This window comes from Phoca vitulina, unplaced genomic scaffold (assembly GCF_004348235.1).
Source record: "Phoca vitulina isolate PV1807 unplaced genomic scaffold, GSC_HSeal_1.0 scaffold80, whole genome shotgun sequence".
NCBI classification, from domain to species: domain Eukaryota; kingdom Metazoa; phylum Chordata; class Mammalia; order Carnivora; family Phocidae; genus Phoca; species Phoca vitulina.
The window spans coordinates 3,772,955-3,790,752 of NW_022589783.1; the positions used below are offsets into that span (position 1 = coordinate 3,772,955).

At 48.1% G+C, this 17,798-nt stretch overlaps 1 protein-coding gene across 4 annotated transcripts in view; it reads right to left on the reverse strand.

The window, feature by feature from the left end:
• DPP6 (dipeptidyl peptidase like 6) overlaps positions 1 to 17,798 on the reverse strand; it is a 905,150-nt gene that overhangs the window by 541,301 nt on the left and 346,051 nt on the right. The window lies entirely within an intron of this gene.

Sequence of the window (17,798 nt, forward strand, 5' to 3'; positions counted from 1 at the left end):
CATACTTGAGATGTGTTAAGTGTGCTGATAGCTTCTGGCGCTGTGTCAGCCATTTCAGATAAATAGTGACTTTGTTCCTCATTAGTGGTGGTGCCTGCGAAGCTTCCAGCGTTTCCAGCCCCCTGTCCCTGGGGGCTTCGCATGCGCTAAGAACTGCCGCTTAGAGACACAATTTAGTTTTGGGGAAAAGGAGGAAGTCACCATCCCTCAAAGACCGCCTTCCAATTTGCTCATCCTGGTGTTGTGTGTGAGGAAGGAAGAGGGCTGCTTCCCTCTGGAAGTGCAGTCGATGCCTCCCTCTGCCTCTCTCTGGTTTTCCAGCCGGTGTGCACGTCATGCTGCGTTATCGGCTGCTGATTGCGCCGTTCCTGCAGAGTCCCTGAAGGGCCCCGCCGGCCCGCTGCACCGTGGCACCAGGCTACTCAGACCAGAGGCAAGGGTGTGGCCGTCAGCCAGTGGGCGGCGGTCAAGTCTTAATGTCTGCAAGTGCACCTGCTGGACACTGCGGAACAGCCAGCGCGGGGGGCAGGCGGGGAGTCAGCTTATCCCTTCCCGTGAGCCCAACAGAAGTTCATAAATGGGGGGCTGCTCCAGGATAAAGGCCTCACTGCACTCAGCGTGAGCCCTGAGGAGGGTGGGGTGGGCGGTTTCAGGGTTCGGGCATCTCCAAACACCAAGGGGCACGGGAGGCTGCAGCTACTGAAGGCCGGGTGACCGTGGTCATGGAGGGAGCCCCTGGCTACAGCGGACCAAAGCCTCCGGCTTGTGGGGTGGGGACGGGGACAAAAGCCCGCCCCGCAGCTACCCATCTGAGAGCCTAAAAGAAAACCAGAGATAAACTTCTTCGCCCAGGGCGCCTGGGTGGCTCAGTCGTTAAGCGTCTGCCTTCGGCTCAGGTCATGATCTCAGGGTCCTGGGATCGAGCCCCGCATCGGGCTCCCTGCTCCGCGGGAAGCCTGCTTCTCCCTCTCCCCCCTGCTTGTGTTCCCTCTCTCGCTGTCTCTCTCTCTCTCTCTCAAATAAATAAATAAAGTCTTTTAAAAAAAAAATTAAAAAAAAAAAAAACTTCTTCGCCCAGATTCTGGAGAAGTCAGCGAAAGCCCCACAAGCCAACGACCAGTTCTTGAAGAGCAGGGTTTTCACACTGACCACAGCACTCCTGCAACAGGTGCAACTTCCCCTCCACTCACTTCCCAAGCAGGTGGGCCCAAAAGAACCACAGAGGCGGCGTGAGGCCCCCCAGCCGGAAAGTATGATGGTCCCAACCCCACGTGAAATGCCGGTGGCCCTGTTCCTCCTCTAGGAGGGTCTGGCTGTGGTGGCCCTTTCCTCCCGCCCCCGCCCCCCCGGGGCCACACCCGGGAACGGCTGGGCAGTGACAGCCCCTCCCTGGAAGGAAGCTGGGCCTGGGGCTGCCGAGAGGGAGAAACTGGCTTCTCAGGGACCCGGCTTCCCCGGTCGGGGCTCCCCTGAGAAGAGGCGCTCGCGGTGGCCCTGGGACAGCTGGGAGGACTCGGCTGAGGTGCAGGTGCAGGCAGGGCTGAGTTTGGGCGATCACCTGCATGAGATCCCTGCTCCAGTTTACTAGCTGGGAGATACCAGGCCTGCTGGTCTGGAAGGAGAGCTACGAATACGGACACGTGTCTCCTAAGAGTGCTCTGGGGGAAGCCCCCCAGCGCCTGGGCCTGCAGCCCCCACTGTGCATTGGTGATCCTCTCCCCGGACGATCTTGCTCTTTCCAGGCACTCGGGGCGGCCCTTCCGTCGCCACCCTGGACGGAGCCCCCGTCTTCAGGCCTCTTACCCTGCCGCACCCACAGCCACAGGGCTAGTCCGGGGTCTGGAGGGAATGGAATTAACTAACTCTTGTGAGCTGCTTCTTGTTCCCAGCTCCCAGGCAGCACACAGAGATTACACAGAAAAATAACTAACCTTCCAGCACACTTAGAACATGTCAGACCCTACTGTAAGTTCGTTGGAAGCATTAACTCACACCATCCTCCCAATGCCGTTTTGAGGTGGGGGCTGCCATTGTCACCAGAATACATTTTGCTCTAAGTCATCCAGTTATTAAAAAGTAAAGCCAGAACCCAACTGTGCACCCTGGCCCCAGGGTTCAAGGTCTCCCCTAGCAGAGGGACGGCTGAGAGACTTTTAGGCACCATGGCAGGCTGCTGGCAAAGGTAGGTTTGCCCCAGGAAGACCCCTGGAGCTGCTCAGCACTGCAGTGACCCGCAGGACCTGCGCTGGATGGTGGGGCCCGTGGGGCATCCCTTAGTGTCCCTGCTTCTTGAGGTCTCTCCCGTTTGGGACCTTTCCTCCACCAGCTGGGGAGACGGAAGGTTATGGGAAAGAGGGTCTCTGAGACATAGCTATCCATCTCTTCAACTCCTGTTCACCAACATTTGGCTCAAAATTGGGAATAAAGTTTCTTTCTACAAGGTTTTCTCAACTAAACCAGAGAGTCCAGTCTGAAGCTGGAGGTTGCTGTGGACGGCCTCCTACAGCGTCCTCAGGCCCCGATGCACTGAGGTCTAAGTGCACCTCTGCTAACGTTTTCCGTCAACGGCCAAAGGTCAATGCCATCTGACTGTCTCGTCCCTCCCTCCGGCAAGAGAGAAATGAGAACTGCAATTTTAATATTTCCATTCCAGAACCAACTGCAACCATTAGCATCATAATGATGACTGATATGCGCTGCGGCCTCCTGAGCTGGCTTTTACAGCAGGCAAGAAGCAAAAAGCTCCTTCTGAATTCACAGTAAGAAATGATGATCATAATTCATGAGAGCTTGCAGTTGGGCTTCTCTACACTTATGAGATTGTTTTATGAGGATGGAAAATTAAGTACACTTTATTTCACTCGATCCTCTTCAACCAGACCTGAAGAAGGGTTTTCTGGTTTCAACTTCGGCTTGCTTGCAATACCTGGAGTTACTAGGGAATTTTAATTTCCCACTAGAAACACCGCCACCCATTTTATAAACCCTCAGATGATAATCAGAGGCACCAAGGAAAGCCACAGAAAAATACCAACCAACATTAAAGCTTGCAGATCAGAAGTACTTGGACAGGACCCAGGGGCAGCCTTTTGTAAATGTAGGAAGCTCAGTGGAAAGACGAGGAGGGTACGTGTTCTCGTGGGCAGTACCCGGAGAGATGAACAGGTGCACTAGTGGGACAACTTCTGCATGAAATGGAGCAAGCCTGTGAAACCTTACAGTTCTCTTTGGGGACGAGATTATCCACAACCTCTTCTCCTTGCCAGAAGCGAGATGATCAACTCCCTAACCCAGTCTTCATTTGAGCCCAAGGTGGGTGCTTCCTTCACTTTCCAAGGGAAGGGATGTGACAACCTGCAGTGTAATTTCCTGCCAGGCATTCTCTTAAATAGTTTTGGGAAATCACTGTTGTAAAATGCTCTTACTCAGTCCAAATGAACTTCACAAGACTTCCCCAGATTTCTATTTACTTTCATTTAAGTGGTAAATACCCAACATACCCAAGATGGTGTGTGTGTGTTCGTGTGTATGTGTGTATTTCCCTAAAGTGTAACAGTTTGGGAGATTTGGATACATTTTTTAGGCAAGGCAAGAATCCTTACCATCTGCATAGCTAACATGTTCTAAACTCTGAGTTAGGAGGTGGGGTGTAGGAAGAAGAACATTACCTTCTGGTGAGAGAGGCATCTAGTCTGATGCTGCCCCATTTTTTTCACTTCAATTCTAGGACCTGACTTTTTTAATGGCCAAAACCAAAACTTATTTCCTGACTGTGCTATCTGAAGCATCCCCTCAAATTGTGATCATTGTGCAATAGGTTTCTCATGCACAATTGCCAATTAAACTGTGCATTTAACCTTTGCACAAAGCACTCTGTTTTCTGTTGTTAGGGAATCAAGCTTTTAATTCAGCCGATCAACTCTGCAAATTATGTAAGTACATAGCACTTGCTTAATATTTATTATGCTGGGCAGCACAGAATAGGAGCAGAGTAGTGATACACAGCACATCGCATGTTCCGATGGGGGGAGTCAGCCAGGGCTATCTGGATCTGGCAAAGCCCTGGGTATCTTTCCTTAGCTGGAGCTTTTCAAATAATGGACAGGGAAAAAAAAAAAAAAAAGACACTGAGGTTGGCAACTGTAATGAGCAGAGTTCAGCTCTATTTTTGTCCAGGAAAATGATTCACTTTCTCTAGCCAACTCTTACCTAATAATAAACTTTTTGCCCCCATTTCTCCTGTAAATACCATGAGGAGCTCCAGCGGTAAAAGTTTTTGAGATTCTGAGGCCGCAAGTACTGAGAGCCTCTCTTTTCTCCAAGTAGCTGCCAAACACTGTGGCTGGCTTTGATGTGTTAGTAAACAATTTAAGGGTGTTGATGATTTATCTTTCTCTGTTTTAAATAATGAGGAACTATTACCCAATGCTTATTTTCTGTGTCATGCCACTGGAATAAAGAATAAAAATAATTTGTAATTAGAAGAATTCAAACCAGGACACAAATGTTCTTAAAAACAGATGCTAATTTTACAAAAGTATATTTTCTTCACAATTCCTGTTCAAAGATAGATTCTCTGGGTTCAGTTTCTTCAATTACAATGAGCATCGGTCCCAGAAGTTCTATTCTGGGTCTTAGTCTGTATGTGCCTCTAGGTCTGTTTAAAAAAAAAAACTTGTAGTTAGAGGGAAAATCACCTTTGTTCCTCTTGCACCTGATCAGCTGCAAATTCCAAGTGACTGTGACCCAGAGTTTTGGGGTCCTGCTCTCTGGAGAATAAATGCAGCAATGCAGCCCTAGAAGACCTTGTCTTTTTATCCTCAGGTGTGTCTGGATTTAACTGCAAAAAGGCCTTAGAGAACCAAGAAGGGAAACTGGTCTGATTGAGTAGTACTGACAGTGAATAAGACATCTATATGTATTTGGTGTGAATGTTCTATATTGTTTTTTGCTAAATCATGCAAATTGATAAATATATTATATACAATCTAAAAGTAAAATGTACATCCTCCAAATGCTGCACACTCTTACTACATAGAAACAAATGACATTACACTTGCAAATTCAAAATGTCAGGAAATGTGTATGATTAGGTTTTCACAGTTAAAATGATGAACCAGGGTTGTTTGATTGCACCCGGGATTTTAAAGCACAAGACAGTCACTGGAAGTTCCTATATGTGCGCCATGTGGGTGTGTTCATGTTGCTTTGCCAACAACATACTTCACCTTTTCATCTGGATATTTCCCCCATAAAATTCCTCCCATCTGAATATACAAAACTCCTTTCTTTGAGTCTCTAATTATATGCCATTTTATGGAGCTGACGAGAAGAGCATCTCCAGGCCCCTTTCCCTCCTCACTCTAAGGTTCCTCTGAGACTTTGCTTGGATACCTTCAAGAATGCTCTATCCACGCCCCACGTCTGCGAGGAGACTGGGAGCTTCACCTCTGATGCAACATCATATTCATTTACAAGAATCATCTATTCAGGTGAAATTCACATAACACAAAATTACCCACTTTAATGTGAACGATTCAGTCTCATTTAGTATATTCACAATGTTGTGCAACCACCACCTCAATCGATTTCCAAAACCTTTCCATCACTCCAAAATAAGCCCTATCACATACATTACACCAGGGCATTTCCAAGGCTTCTGATGCACGCTGGAAACAAGAATGAATGGAGATCGGGGCGACTTTATGAAACCTCCCTGTTACTGTCTGGATGGACCAGTGGGGCCGTGGGGCACGTGAGGAGCAGAGCTAAGGTCCAAGAGCTCATCAACTTGGTCACATCAGTTCAAACATACTGGGCCGGTTTCTAACGTGTGAGGTCACTTTGTGAGCGGTAAGACCCCAAATTAGCGATGGATCTGGAACAAGAATACGTTCAGCATTAGGCATGAAAGGCTCCTCCCTTCCCCAGTCTCTGACAGACCTCCTCCACGCAGCTCTGCACTGCCGGGCAGGGGGCAGGGGTGACAAGGGAGGGGAGGGGGACGCGCCACGGGGGCTGCGGGTTTGCGTGACAAGGAGCACGGCGGTAACCCCGAGAGCGCGGGAGAGATGCAGGATGGTGGGAGGCCTGACCTTCCGGCTTTCCGAGGCTCAGCGGGGAGCGATGCAGGAGTCCCAGGACGTGCGGGTGAGGTCAGCCCAGGCTCCTGCACACTGTGCACAGGGGCCACAGCCGTTCTGGGGCCCACGAAGGTTGGAGTGGCCGAGTCCCCGGCAGGGGGAGCAACTAATAGGGCATCCTGACGCCTCCTCCTATAGTTCTAGTTTTGGCAAAATTAAAGAGGCTGGTACTCAGCTATAAGGAATCTCCCCACGATGAAAGACCTCTGCGCCTCTGTCACCCAGTGAGGGGTGTCCTACGGCCCTGATGTCCCTGGATCCTGACTCCAGTTTTCAGAGACTCAGGAGTCTTCCAACACGGAACCACGTGAATACATATAAACAATCTCAGAGAAAGGTGCTGGGTGGAGAAGGCCCCAAAAGTTGCATACAGTATAGCTCCTTTTATAGGGCATTCTTGAAATCAAGGACGGATAGGAACGGAGAGCCGGTTGGCGGGGGCGGGGCTCAGGAATGTCGCGGGCCGGTGGGTGTGGCTACAAAGGGGCGACAGGAGCCTTCCCTTCACGGATGGAAATGTCCTGTGTCATGACTGCAGGGATGTCAACGTCCTGCTTGTGGTATCACGCTACGGTTTTGCAAGATGGTCCCACTGGGGGAAATGGGCTGAGGAGCACAGGAGATCTTTCCGCATTATTTTGTACAAGTGCACGCACGTCCACAGTCATCTCAAAATACAAAGCTCAGTTGCCTGAAAAAGGACAAAACCACACTGAACTTGTTCTTTACCAAGGAGGGAATAAACACTTGGAGAAAAGAGTACCAGTGATGATTACTCAAGGCCCCAGTGCTGTCTCAAGGTGGCGCTGCGAAATATTACCTTTATTTAAATGTAAATATTACAACAGGCACTTGATGGAAGCCGGAACCCAGTACGCGTCTGGTGCCAGACAGAATGTGGTTCAGCACAGGAGAGAGTTACTCTGACATACTCAGCCTCTGTGTGTGTGTGTGTGTGTGTGTGTGTGTGTAAAGAACTCTGGGGAATGACTACATACACATAAATGGTATAAGCAGATAAGCACACACCACATGCACACATACACACGCATGTGCACACACGCACACACACACAGGTACACACAGGCACAAGGTCACGGACCAGCTAGTAGCAGAAGGAAAAGTACCATCCCAGGTCACTGCTGCTTCCAGACAAAGCTCTCCTACAAAATAAATCATGTCACAGAAAAGAAATGCGCTTTCCCCCACTTAACCTTGACGATGACCTGCCAAAGGGTGTCGATAGCCATGTGGTTTCCATCTGTCCACGGAAATCAGTGCCCCCACATCTGAGGAGCATCCCTTCAAATAAGACTCATCAGGGTTTGTCATATGTTCACATCAGGGAAGGGAGGCTAATGAGGATAATTAACTCCCCTTATATTAAAAGCACCCGTAGGTCACTGAGTCATCAATCCTTCTCAGTGTCACTCTGGGCAAGGTTGAAGTGCCCCCCATTCTGTCACAGGTAGGCAAATAAGCAAGGATCTCGGGTGAGAAACAGGATGAGAACCCCACGCCTCCCTCTCTCCAGCCCCATCAAGGACACACGTGCACTGTGGAAGCGGTTTCTTCCTGGATAATGCCGATTTGCCCATTTAAAGCATCTCCCTTTCACTTTCCAGGGGCTTTTTATTCACACATTGGGCTGCGGAGGGTGATGACGCCCAAGGCTCTCCATGGTGATACTGATGACCCATCACCGTTCCCGGAGGCCACACACACCCCTGCGGGCTGGTCAGACGGCGAAATGCACACACGGGGAACCCCAGCTCTAGGGTTACACAACAGAGAGGGTCATTCCATGAAATGAACATCCTTCCAGGACTCATTCTGGGGGAGGCAGGCTCACTGGGCGAGCGGTTTCCGCCACAGACCATGGGCAGGACCACCATTGGAGGCTGGGGCCGTGTTAAGGTGGTGTGGTGTGGCCTGGCCCTCAGAGGTCATTCTCTGGGAACACGTCCCCTGAATATCTACAGCTCCTGCAACACCAGCTAACTCATGATGACATCAGCAGCTTCCCGAGCCTTCTATCACTTGGGCCCTTGCCATGCACCACGCCACTCCTGAGACTCCCCCAAGCGGTGACCACGCCTCGGTTCCCCTAAATACAGGGAAGCCCGGCACAGCGGATGTAGAACGGGGCCACGGGGCCACGGGGCCACAGGGCCACGGGCGTGGAGCCGCGGCCTGAGCAAATGCTGGTCCACCTGTCCAGGAAGCAGCCGCTGCCTCCACAGCACCTGAGCCTCACAGACCAGAGCCGAGGGGCTCATGTCCACGGCCTCGTGGTTTCCTAGCACTCAATGCCGGCTCTTTCCTGCTGGCCCTGCTCCTCCCCCGCGCCCACACCCACACACGGTGCTCGGATGTACCTAGAGCGATCAGCTCCGGGCTCCTCGCCCGCGGCGTCTGCCCCTGTAACGCCTCGTCCTAGCTGTGGTCTTTGCAGGTGCTGGGGACAGGGGCAGTTCTGTGACTGCCGCACAGAGCCCGGTCCACACGTCCTGACCCGCTTCCGACCAGCGGTCAGGAAGCCAGAGAAAGACCTCTGAGGGCCAGGCCACACCACACCACCTTAACACAGCCCGCCTCCGATGGTGGTCCTGCTCACGGTCTGTGGCGGAAACTGCTCGCCCAGTGGCGGGATGTGGGGCCTGATTTATCCCAGTAATTACCTCCACACTCCACTATCCACTTTAATATCAGAACAGCAACAAAATCACACTCCCTAAATGCTAACTGCAAATGTGACATGCTGCAGATGAGCTAACCTTACGTCATTTCCATAACTAATACTCTCAGTAGCCCTCTTGTGAATGTGTTATTAGCATTATAAATATTATTACCGCTATTTTCAAGAAGAAAAAAATCTTAATGAAGTAATTTAGTCAAGGCCATCAGCTAGTGAAAGGTAAAATCAGAACTCGAGCCCAGGCTTGTCTGACTTTAATATTCTTATCCCTAGTCTGCACGATCTACTGCCGAAGTAAAAATCCGATCTGTGTCCACAGCAGTTAAGTAACTGTGCTCCGTGTGCGTGTGCGCATGTGTGTAGTTGATAATCTGTGAATAAATCGAAAGACTAATAGAGTCCAGGTTTGAGCTAAGCTCTGGGACACAGGGATAAAATTAGACCTATTACCTGTTTCTTTCAAGAAACATGTAAAAAAAACCCCAAAAAACCTGCCCTTCTGCGGGAGGGGTCCATAACGGGGGGAGAGTCCAGTGGGGGGAGGAGCGGCGGGCGTGGGGGCATCACAAGGGTCCTTGGGAAATGGACCAAGCCCCAGGGGTCAGCCCCAGAGGTGCTGGGAGTGGCCCACCCAAAGTACAGGGGAGACGCAGGGCTCGGGCCTGTAGGGGCCGGGAGGGGGCAGCCAGCACGGACTGACCGGAACAAGTGAAAATGCTTGCATTTCCTCGGAAATAGGTGAATGTGCGCACGGAAAGACTTAGCCGTGGTTTTCTTTCCCCACGTCCCCACAGCACTACTTTATTTAAAACACTTTCCCCAGCGTCCCTGAGCTGTGACGGACACAGGTGTCAGCCTCGTGCACGCGTGATGGCGCGATGCGCACAGACGCCACCGGCCAGGAGCTCTCACCTACGTGTGCGCGCCCAGAACGCTGACGGCCTACTCTCAGCAACAAGCGCCCGACTTCAGCTGTGCTCGTGCTCTGGTTCTCTCCGCTCCCACAGATCTGTCCAAGGTCAGGCCGCCCGCGAGGACTGCAAACCCTCGAGAGCGGGAGCACCGCCCAGCAGCCTCTCACGGGCGCGCGGGGCAGGTGTCCGCACAGTGTGTGGACCCGGTACCTCGTGCTCTATGATCGCCAAACCACATCAAACCCTGAGCGTATCCAATCCTCCCAAACCCGCGCCAAGAGAATTAGTCCTAGCCTCCCCTTTCAGGCGATACTGACTACACTGAAAGACAAGGTGCCAATTAAAAAAAAAAAAAGGGATCTAGCAGGTGTTTGAGCCAGGTTGCCTTTAGTCCGCACAGCAACTCTTAGATGTAACAACCAAGATAACTATTGAAACAAAAACAGACACAGGAAATTTAAGTCATTAGTTTTAGCCTCAAAGCTAAGAGATGACCTGGGAAGTGAATTTAGATTTTTTTCTTGTTTTAAAAGCTCTTTTCAAGGGCATGCAGTCCCAGTTACGTAGTTTATGCTTTTCTGGTTCAATAGAATCATGACACATGGATTTACTAATTACTCTTCGGAAGTCATCCTCCACTGTTGATCCATCTCTAGTCCTATCTTACACATAGTCTAGAGAGGACAGGGATGATTAATACTCATTGCATGGAGCCAGCCACGACGTTCCCCATTTCAATCTGCCGTCCCAGTGCCTTCCTATTTATGAGCGTCCCAGAAAAGAGCCTGAAGGGTTTTCAGAATCTAACTGTGGATGAGGCCCTAAACCGCAATTCGACTAACTCCAAGTACCTAGAAAAATCCATTTAAAAAATGAAAATCCTTTCCCCTATCACCTGCAGTTATAATTAAAGTTTTTCTTTCTCCTGTTGATTATGAAAGTTCAGTAATATCAGAGCATCCAGCTAGAGCTGCTGAGCCACACCCCGCGTTTCTTTCAGTAACGTAATGGGCTGCCCTTTGTTGGGGGAAGGGAAAGTCATACATTTTTTAAAAAAACGGAAGCCAATTCTAAGAAGATTGCTGCAAATATTTCATACCGAGGACCATCTAAAGGAGATTAGGAAGTTTTGCTTCCTTGGACAGTATTTTTAATGCAGAGCTTCACAGCTGCTGTCAAGACAGGACTAACATTCTACATGTGAAACACTTTGCAACCCAGCATTTCCCAGGTGCTAAAATAATAACAGCACCATTTTGGTGGACTTTTAATCTCTCACCATTCCTCCAAAGAAAACTCAGGAGAAAAAATATACAATATTTGCAACCTAATTCATGAGAGCAAATGGCTTTCTCTTAAGAGTTCTCCCTGGACAGAAATCACTAGGGTTGTACCTGTTTTTGAAATCTCCTGAGACGACAACGCCCCAGAATGGCCTCACTAGTCTTGGCTACTGACCTTTAGCGTCTGTATTAGCAAAGGGTGCTCAGACATTTCTCTCTGTGGCTCAAGTGGTCCTTGGAGACCCAGATGTCCTCCAACCTCCTCTCCAGGCGCGTTCACTCTCGCTGCCCATCAGAACCACTGGGGACTTTCAAAACTCCCAAAGCCCAGGCCACACCCTGGAATGATTACACCAGACTCTCTAGTGTGTGGGCAGTAAGGGTAAGTGAAAAGCCCCTGCCTGGTGCCCCGGGTGCAGCGTCAGAGGGGACTGCGCCCAGCCCCCCAGCCTGTGGAGCGCCCTGTGTTACAGAAGGGGCTCTGCACTCAGACGAGTTTCTCAAAAGAAGCCACCGAGGGCAGAGAGGCCATCAGATCAGTTTTTCTATCATTAACACAGTGCTAGACTCACACCCAAATTGTTCATAAGTAACGAATGGATGGGTAAATAAGTGGAGTAAATGTGTGAAGTCTAACTCAGCTACCAGTTAGCTTTGTCTAAAATCAATTGTTCGTTCAGAAAAATGAGTCCTACCTAGTTAACAGAGGATAATGGGAACCAAGTAAATTAATGTATTGGGGGGGGGAACTAACAAAATGACATAAATATTCATCTCTATTTTCCTGGTAGCACCTACTGACAAAGGACAAGAATAACACAGCAGTGACACAGATACCGAGAGAATAAATCCATACCTGTCCCAGTACAGTCTTTTGGCTAAAAAAGGCTACAATAACCAGCAAGCCCTCTCTAAATGCTCCTGCAGGAGATTCCAAATTTGGTGGGGGAGGGAGGGATTAAGGGGGAGGGGAGTTGAGGTCCTGACTCAGGAGGTGGCAGCACCAAAAACTTCAGATGATCACCAGCTGGCGTTTCCAGACAGGCCTCCTCACATTTGGGCAAATCCCACAAAAAATTTCATCCGTAAATCAATGGTGCAGGTGAGCAGCAGAGCACGACAAGGATTTGGGGAGGGATCATAATGATGACCAATAGAAAATGAGGCCACGTTCCTCAGGGGATTTATCGGGGAAACTCAGGGAAGGGCGCTGTGGATGCAAGACAAGGAAAATAAAATAAATTCCAGGCCTTACCAGTTCCTTGCATGCTCATCAGGCCCTCGTCTAATGCCGAGACTCATTCCTGAGCTTGGAGGGTGATGGTCAAGTCACAAAACAAAGCAAAGGAAAATGGACTTGGGACTCCTCTGCTGCCCATATGTACTGTGATGATCAATTATATGTGTTAACTATGTTAGGGGGTGCCCAGATATTTGGCCAAACACTATTCTGGGTGTTTCTGGGATGGTGTCTTTGGATGGGATAAATATTTGAATCAATAAACTGAGTAAATCATATTACTCTAATGTGGGTGGGCCTCATCCAATCAGTTGAAAGTCTGAATAGAACAGAAAGGATGATCCTCCCACAAATACGAGGGAACTTCCCCTGCCTGACTGCTTTGAGCTGGGACATTGTTCTCTTCCTGCCTTTGGACTTGAATGGAAACATCAGTTCTTCCTGGATCTCCAGCCTGCAAACCTTTGGACTGGAACTTACACTGTGCTGCTGGTTCTCAGGTTTCTGGCCTCAGACTGGAATGACACAGCCCTCCAATTCACCTGCTGATCAGATCTTGGGACTCTGACATGACAATCTAATTCCTTATAGTAAGTAAGTCTCTGTATGGATCTACCTCATATTAGTGCTATTCCCCTGGAGCTCCCTGACTAATACATGAATGCACCTGACATTTGCATACCTACAGATGATCTAGGTAAGATCTGTGATGATCTGGATGGATGCTTATCTTTGTCAGACCATCCGCTGCATAATGTTTAGACTGCTGGAGTAATTTTAAAATATAAGAAGTGAAAATTACACTAAGGACTCATTTACCCACTCTCCCATCCTCTTCACAAGTGAGAGAGAACAGGCAAAAGATGACATTAAGCCACAAAACAACCATGTCTGTATATAAGGAAAGGAAAGAGCTCAAAAGAATATCACTGCATTATAGACACACAGGCGTGACATGTATCACATCGGGGCTCCATGCTCTCGGATGGCTCAAAGTTCGATCACCTCCAGATGTCCTGTCTGGTGCATATGCCAATCCCTCAGTAGTGAGCCCTGAGTCCATCTATAATACCCAAAATGGCTTTGCTTCCTGCCCAGGGTGCCAACGATGTCATCCGAAAGAGTGATTCATCTCTGTTATGCTTCTGGGGAGGGGGCCATATGTTGGACGTGCTGCTTCTGTTGGAAGGAAATTCTAGGTCTGAGAGGTGGAGAGACCAGCTTCTCTTCCCTTCTCCGTCCTGGTGGTATGGCCACCTAGGTGAATGTTACTAGGCTCAGGTCAGGATATGAACTCAAAGCAATGACATTCTAAATTAACTGCTTGGTGGCATAATCTATATTAATTGAACATTATTGATTCTTATTTAGAACAAATGGGCATCTTGGCATGGAAATATTGATATGTCAAAAGGGCTTCATTATAGTGCTTCACTGTCAATAGATAAAGCTGACTGAATGGGGTCAGCGGGTACCGCCTCCAACCGTCCTTTGTCATGACATCACAGAGCCGGAAGTGGAGAGTAAGAGGCAGATTTCAGGGAATGCTTCATTTCCCCCCAGCTGGGCTACCTCTTGCTTTCACCAGCGCAGTGAGGACCGTCCTCCACTGCTGAGGAATTCTGAGAGGGGGGCTCCACCTGAGTACCAGTCAGGAGGAGGAGGCCTTTTCTTTCATTGTTCCCAATGCACCTGTCTCTGCTGTTCCAGACTGAGCTGGGGCTGGGGTGGGGGTCTACGGTGGGGAGAGGCGGCACACAAAGGTACATGTGTGCTTCTGGTCCAAAAGGGAGCTACGGTCTGGTTATTCTTTGTGGATTTTCTTATTTCTCCCAAGATGGAAGAGGAAAAAGCAGATTTTACTTGAATCCTAGGGAATTCCCAGGCAAAAAGTCATGGAGGTAGAAACTGGTAGGACTATTTGAGGAGAGAGCTGAAATTTAATGGAGAGAAATAGTGCACAACGAGGAAGAGTAGATTAAGTGGGAGGGGGTTGGGGGGCCCACTGTCAGAGGAGTCCGGCTTTATCAGGAAAGAGTGAAGGCATCCAGAAGCTTCCTGATGGCTGGGCCATGAGGAAAGCCATGCTTTCAGATTAATCTAAGTCAAGGCTCTGGGGGGACTTGGTTCTTGGCCATGGAGCCCAGGTGCTCCTGGAAAGCAAGCAGGGTGATACTCTCCCCAGTTGAAAGGTAATCATCTTCAAAAACCAACACTCTGCAGAGAGATAAAGGCACTCCAAGAAATTCTGATGTGTATGAATAACACAATTCACTCACTTCCTTTAGTCCTTCAGTCAGTGATCGTCTGTGAGTTCCCATTCTGAGTGAGACTGTCCACCAGCTCTGGCAGATCTCAGAGTGAACAGGCCCCTGTCACAGCCTTGCAGGGAAGGCCAGCTGGCTGGGTCTGGTGTGACAACCAGGGAAACAGAGCTGGGGGCACAACGTCAGGAGGGAGGGACAGACAGTGCTGGGAAGGGCCCTGAAATGAGAGGAGCTGCTGCCCAACAGACAAGGGAACATTCCACCCAGAGAACATGGCCCTTAGAAGCAGCGAGGAGAAGCCAGGTTGCGGCACAGTGTCCTAGTGAATCCCGGAGATGTGCTGGCAGCCTCTAGAATTCCAAAGAACTGGGACCACTTGGAGGTTTCTAATAAGTAAAAAAGGAGTGACATAACAGGATTTATCTTTTGGAGATACCACCTAGCAGCGAGGTGGACAATGAGTTGCAGAGATTAGGGACAGGGAGGTCACGGCAGCCCTAAGTACCCAGCACGTGGGTGAACGTCGTGTGGTCATGTCTCTGAGTGCTGTCTTCATCTACATTTACTCGTATGCTTTCATGGCCTTCCCAAAGCAGTGCAGTTGGGCATCATGCTCACAATGTGAAGAGTAAAACTCAGGGAGACTGACAGTGTCTGGCTGTGCTCTGACGTTGTTCCCAGCAGTCTGGTGGTGGACGGCGGGTTCCCATTCTCCTCCAGTTAGGTTCATAGCGCTATTGAACTTGTAACTGAACACTCCTCATGTACGTCGGAAGTGTGACTCTGAACACTGGGGTGCAGGCATCCCTTCGAATCACTATTTTTGTATCCTTTGTATTAAATACCTAGTAGTGCAACTGCTGGGTCGTAGGGTAGCTCTATTTTTAATTTTTTGAGGCACCTCCATACTGTTTTTCAAAGTGGCTATACCAACTTGCATTCCTACCAACAGTATAAGAGGGCTCCCCTTTCTCCACATCCTCACCAACATTTATTGTTTGCTGCCTTGTCAATTTTTGCCATTCTAAGTAGTGTAAGGTGGTATCTCATTGTAGTTTTGTCTTTCCCTGATGGCTAATGATGTTGAACATTTTTTCATGTGTCTGTTAGCCATTCGTATGTCTTCTTTGAAGAAGTGTCTGTTCATGTCTTCTGCCCATTTTTTGACTTGATTATTGTTTTTGGGGTGTTGAGTTTGAGAATTTCTTTACAGATATTGGATACCAGCACTTTATCTGTAGTATCATTTGCAAATATCTTCTCCCATTCCGTGGGGTTGCCTCTTTGTTTTGTTTATTGTTCATAGCAGCAATGTCCACAATAGCCAAACTGTAGAAGGAGCTGAGATGCCCTTCAACAGATGAATGGATAAAGAAGATGTGGTCCATATATACAATGGAATATTACGCAGCCATCAGAAAGGATGAATACCCAACTTTTACATCAACATGGATGGGACTGGAGAAGATTATGCTAATGAAATAAGTCAAGCAGAGAAAGTCAATTATCATATGGTTTCACTTATTTGTGGAACATAAGGAATAGCATGGAGGACATTAGGAGAAGGAAGGGAAAAATGAAGGGGGGAAATTGGAGGAGGAGACGAACCATGAGAGACTGTGGACTCTGAGAAACAAACTGAGGGTTCTAGAAGGGAGGGGGGTGGGGGGGGTGGGTTAGCCCGGTGATGGGTATTAAGGAGGGCACGTACTGCATGGAGCACTGGGTGTTATACGAAAACAATGGATCGTGGATCACCACATCAAAAACTAATGATGTATTGTATGGTGACTAACATAACGTAATAAAATTTAAACAAAAAAAGGAATAGCATGGAGGACATTAGGAGAAGGAAGGGAAAAATGAAGGGGGTGGAAATCGGAGGGGGAGATGAACCATGAAAGACTATGGACTTAGAGAAGTAAACTGAGGGTTTCAGAGGGGAGGGGGGAGGGGGATGGGTTAGCCCGGTGATGGGTATTAAGGAGGGCACGTACTGCATGGAGCACTGGGTGTTATACGCAAACAATGAATCATGGGACACTACATCAAGAACTAATGATGTACTGTATGGTGACTAACATAACTTAATAAAAGTAAAAAAAAAAGAGATTCTCACTCCCCCCTTTCTCTGCCCCTCCCCCCATGCTCTTGGAAGGAAGGAAGGAAGAGAAGTGTGACTCTGGAAGTTTTTATACCAAATATGCTATTGTTACCATATTTTGTGGAGAAAGGTAGTCGTTTTAAGAAATGGTGTTGGAACACTGGGTATCCATATGCAAAAAAAAAAAAAAAAAAAGAACTTTAATCCATACTTCATATGACATACAAAAACTATCTCAAAATGACTGTAAGGTCTAAACATAAAACCTAAACTTATAAGACTTCTAGAAGAAAGACAGGAGAAAATCTTTGTGACCTTATATTAGACAAAGACTTCTTAAATATGTCCCCAAAAGCAGGATCCCTTGGAGAACCAACTGGTAAACTGGATGGCATCAAGATAAAAACCTTCTATCAGAAGGGAATGAAAAGAAAAGCTACAATTTGGGAGAAAATATGTGCCAATCACCTATCAGCCAAAGGATCTGTATCCAGAATATATAAAGAACTCTTGAAATTCAATAATAAGAAAACAAAACAAAACCTCAATTATAGAATGGACTATAGATCTGAACAGACACTTCTCCAAAGCAGATACACAGATGACAAGTAAGTCCATGAAAAGGTTTTCAACAACATTCCTCATTAGGGACATGGAAACAAAACCATAATATAGTATCTCTACACCTCCATTAGGAGGACAAACGAAAGATACTTGATTATAAAAGAATGCACACTCCTTGATCCCATGTGTATACAGTTCTAGGAAAGGCATGCTAACCCATGGTGGCTGAGGGGTGATTGCTGGCTTCCTGGGGCGGGGCCCAGAGTGAGGGGCACAAGGAAACTGTTAGGGACCATGATGCATTCATTATCTCAATCATGGGGCTGGTTTCTGGATATATACATATGCCAAAGCTTATCAAATTGTATACTTTAAATATGGGTAGTTTGTTGTAAGTCATTTATCTGCCCCAGACATCATTTAGCTGTTCAAAAAGATAATTAGAATTCTATACATATGATCCATATCTTTTAATCTTGATTTTTCTGATAATCTCCCCTTTTATTTCACCCTCTGGTTGTATTGTACTGACACCCTGATTTCCATGTGTCTTTAACTTGTACCTACAAATATATACAAGTTGCC